Raw genomic sequence first — 5007 nt, forward strand, 5'->3', positions numbered from 1 at the left:
GTATGTGTGAGAGAGAGAGAGAGTGAGTGTGTGGGGGGTGACAAATCTATGACCGGGCACTGAATACAAATCCTTAAAAAAAACCTCATAGAAGCTAGATCATTTTTTTCAAGGAGGTTTGAGTCGCCAGGATTTTCTTAAAGCGACAGCCACCCTCTCCACCGTGGCACCCGTCCAAATCTTTCCTCTGTTCATAAGGGTTTTGAGAACGGGATGAAAAGAAAAGCTTGGGCTCATGTCATTGCGGACTGCCTGGGTTTCCAGTGAGTTTATTCAGCCAGTTTCTGCTTCGACATTTTTTTTTAAATGATTAACTTAACTCTTCCAAGCACCCGACAGGATTCCTGAAAGTAAACCTTCGACGGTTTTAAGATATAATGTGAAAAAATCCCTTGTTTTACGGGCAAGCGTGGGTGAGCTAAGGGTTTCAGTACTTAATTCGCAAACTATCGGTGCGAAAATCTTAGCAATTGGAGGCACACGGAACTGCAGATGCTGGTTTCTTGAGCAAAACACAAAGTGCTGGAGGAACTCGGTGAGTCAGGCAGCATCTGTGTATTGAAATGGACAGGCGACGGGTTGGGACCCTGCCCTTCCTTTCAGGAGTCAAGAGTCAAAAGAGTCAAGAGTGTTTTATTGTCATGCTAGACCAAGTGGGACCCATTGGGCCCCGTCTCCCAACGTGGGGGAGGGGAGGGGGGGGGGGCGATGTCGGCGCTCATCCGGAGACAGGCGCCCCCCCCCCCCCCCCCGAGCAAATCAGCCCCCCACAAGGAGGCAATCAATGGTCCCCACATTGGGGGGGCGGTGGTTGGGGGTGGCCGAAGGGGGGGGGGGGGGGGGGGGGGGGGGTTGCAGGGAGGGACGGGCAGCGAGGACTCGACCTGTGTGTGTGGGGCGGTGGGGTGCTTTGCGGGCACTCTCTCACTCTCTGTCTCTCTCTCCCTCGATGGCAGCGCGTAGCATTTTTCTCCCCCTGCGTTGACGGAAAGCCTCCAGCGTCCCCGTGGACACCGTGTGTTCCCTCTACAGGTACACGCGAGCTCGGGCATAGGCCCGGAAGAGGGGCAGGCAGCCAACTTTGGTGCGACCATCGACCACCCGCTGCCTGGACCCGCGAATGGGCATCTCGGCCAGGCCCAGGAGCAAACCGAGAGGGAGATCCCTCCCTGATGGACCCTCCCCACTCCCTGCCTTGTATCCAAACACCAGGACCATGGGACATTTTGCTCTGGTGTTTTATTTAAATCACATGTTTAATCAATAATGTTTAAATGTTTTATCGTTAATGTTTAAAGTTTATATACCACGCGGGCGGAGCACCAAGGCAAATTCCTTGTATGTGAATACTTGGCCAATAAACCTATTCATTCATTCAAAATGAGCCAGAACATGAGGAGCCCCTTCAGATATTGGTACAGGGGCAGCAACCTCATGCAGCGGTTACCCTAGACCAGCCTCAACTACCTCTTCTGGCAGTTTGTTCCATACACCCACCATTTTTTGTGTGAGGAGGTTACCCCTCTGAATCCTGTTAAATCTTTTCCCTTCACCTTGAATCTATGTCCTCTGATCCTCGATTCCCCTACTCTAGGGCAAGAGATTCTGTGCATCTACCCAATCTATTAACCTCATGATTTTATACACCTCAATTAGATCGCCCCTCATCCTCCTGCACTCCAAGGAATAGATACCCTGCCTACACAAACAATCTTCCTGATATAGTAGTGGCCAGAGGATCTGGGGTGATGGAGGAACTGAAGGAAATCCACATTAGGCAGGAAATGGTGTTGGATAGACTGATGGGACTGAAGGCTGATAAATCCTCAGGGCCTGGTGGTCTGCATCCCAGGGTACTGAAGGAAGTGGCTCCAGAAATCATGGATGCATTGATGATAATTTTCCAATGTTTTATAGACTCAGGATCAATTCCTGTGGATTGGAGGGTAGCTAATGTTATCCCAATTTTTAAGAAAGGCGGGAGAGAGAAAAAAGGGAATTATAGACCAGTTAGCCTGACATCGGTGGTGGGGAAGATGCTGGAGTCAATTATAAAAGATGAGTTAGCTGAACATTTGGATAGCAGGAACAGGATCGGTCCGAGTCAGCATGGATTTACGAAGGGGAAATCATGCTTGACTAATCTTCTGGGATTTTTTGAAGATGTAACTAGGAAAATGGACAAGGGAGAGACAGTGGATGTGGTGTACCTGGACTTTCAGAAAGCATTTGATAAGGTCCTACATATGAGATTAGTGGGCAAAATTAGGGCACATGGCATTCGGGGTAGAGTGCTGACATGGATAGAGAATTGGTTGGCAGACAGGAAACAAGGAGTAGGGATTAACAGGTCCCTTTCATAATGCAGGTAGTGACTAATGGGGTACCGCAAGGCTCGGTGCTGGGACTACAGCTATTTACAATATACATCAATGATTTGGATGAAGGGATTCAAAGTAACATTAGCAAATTTGCAGATGACACAAGGCTGGGTGGCAGTGTGAAATGTCAGGAGGATGCTATGAGAATGCAGGGTGACTTGGACAGGTTGGGGAAGTGGGCTGATGCATGGCAAATGAAGTTTAATGCAGATAAATGTGAGGTTATCCACTTTGGAGCGGCCTCCAACTGGAATGACAGGTCAAGTCACGGAGCCGGCGGAGCTGCGGACCTACTATCGTGGAGCTGGCCGGCTTCGGTGCGTGGAGAGCTGCGGTGGCGAGCTGCTGCGACCCGACTCCGGTGGATGGTGACACTGGGAGCTCGTGGGTCCCTGGTGGGAGACCGCTTTGCGGGGCACCGGCAACGGCGACTTCTCCCGCTCGAATTGTGGGATTGAGAGTGACCTGGAGCTGGGCCTTACATCGCCCGGCGCGGCTTTAAATGGCCGCAGCCTCAGCCGGGGGCTCCAACATCGGGACCCGGAGCAGGGCCACATCGCCCGGCGCGGCTTTAAGTGGCCGTGGGACTTGCTAGCGCCCGCCGGTGGCTTTGACTTTGACTTCGGGAGAGGAATGTAGAGCAGGGGAGAGACAAGGCTTTGCCTTCCATCACAGTGAGGATGAGATTCACTGTGATGGATGTTTGTGTAAATTGTGTTGGTGTGTGTCTTGGTTCTTTTCTTGTAGGACTGCAGAAACCAAATTTCGTTTGAACTTCATGTGAGGACGACAGATGGCACAATGGGCTAAGTGTTCGGCTGGCAACCGGAAGGTAGCTGGTTCGAATCCCGCTTGGAGTGCATACTGTCGTTGTGTCCTTGGGCAAGACACTTCACCCACCTTTGCCTGTGTGTGTGAATGTAATTATGTGAAGCACTTTGGGGTCAATGCAAGTTGACTAAAAATGTGCTATATAAATAAAGAAATTTAATTTAATTTAATTTGAGGTTCAAATGACAAATAAAGGTATTGTATATTGCATTGTGACTAGTGGGGTGCCGCAGGTCTCGGTGCTGGGACCCCAGTTGTTTACAATATATATTAACGATTTAGCCAAGGGAATTAAATGTAACATCTCTAATTTTGCGGATGACACAAAGCTGGGTGGCATTGTGAGCTGCGAGTAGGATGCTATGAGGCTGCAGGTAGGTTGGGTGAATGGGCAGAAGCATGGCAGATGCAGTATAATGTGGATGAACGTGAGGTTATCCACTTTGGTGGCAAGAAAATATTTTTATCTGAATGGTGTCAGATTAGGAGAAGGGGAGGTGCAATGAGACCTGGGTGTGCTTGTACATCAGTCACTGAAAGTCAGCATGCAGGCAGTGAAAAATGTCAGTGACATGTTGGCCATCTTTGCGAGAGAATTTAAGTTTAGGAACAAGGAGGTCCTACTGCAGTTGTACAGGGCCCTGGTGAGACCACACCTGGTGTATTGTGTGCAATTTTGGTCTCCTAATTTAAAGAAGGACATTTTTGCTATTGAGGGAGTGCAGCGTAGGTTCACAAGGTTAATTCCCGGGATGGCAGGACTGACGTATGATGAAAGAATGGATCGACTGGGCTTGTATTTGCTTGAATTTAGAAGGATGAGAGGGATTCTTGAAGAAACGTATTAAATTCTTAGAGGATTGGACAGGGTAGATGCTGGAAACTTTTTCCCAAAATTGGGGGAATCCAGAACCAGGGGTCACCGTTTAAGAATAAGGGGATACCAAACTGTCTGTCCTCAGCAGAGGCCTCATCTTTGTTCCTCTCCATCTCCACCTCAATGAGTTCCGTGCCCGCCACGATGTGGAGCTCTTCTTCCGTCGCCTCTGCATCCAAGTGTTTTTCCATGGGAAGGAGTCCTCACCCCCTAGTGATGACCCCTTCTCCCGTCTCCAACGGACCCCTTCCTCTTGGACACCCCCTCATGGCCATCGACCTGCTGTAGATCATTTCATTTTAAACTGCCAGCGGGACATCAACTGCCTCAACTATTCCACTCCCCTTTCTCACTCTAATCTCTCCCCCCCTGAATGTACTGCCCTCCAGCCCAAGGGAGGTGCCGTGGTAGTCTGACGTGCTGATCGTCTGAGGCCTGGTGCCAACTCTCCTAATCTCAAACACCATCACTAGCTTCATCGCTTTCAGCTCCATTCTCTCCCAAGCCGCCAACCTCATCATTCCTCAGCCCCGCACAGCTCAATTTTACCTCCCCAAAATCCACAGTCCTGACTATAAATCTTCCCCTCTGATTCGTACCATCCATGCAGTGTTAAAGCACTGGGATTTTTTTCGTCACTTGTGGACAGGCACACTCCCCCCACCTATCACTTCTTTATGATGCAGGGGCTTATGCCCCTGTCCCACTTGGGAAACCTGAACGGAAACCTCTGGAGACTTTGCGCCCCACCCAAGGTTTCCGTGCGATTCCTGGAGGTTGCAGGTGGTTGCCGGAGGTTGCAGGTGGTTGCCGGAGGTTGCAGGTAGTGGAATCAGGTAGGGAGACTGACAAAAAAACATTATTAAGAATTCAGCAAATCAAACAAAATTCTCACACAAATGAAATATAACACTCTTC

Source organism: Amblyraja radiata, chromosome 18 (genome assembly GCF_010909765.2).
Source record: "Amblyraja radiata isolate CabotCenter1 chromosome 18, sAmbRad1.1.pri, whole genome shotgun sequence".
Lineage (NCBI taxonomy): Eukaryota > Metazoa > Chordata > Chondrichthyes > Rajiformes > Rajidae > Amblyraja > Amblyraja radiata.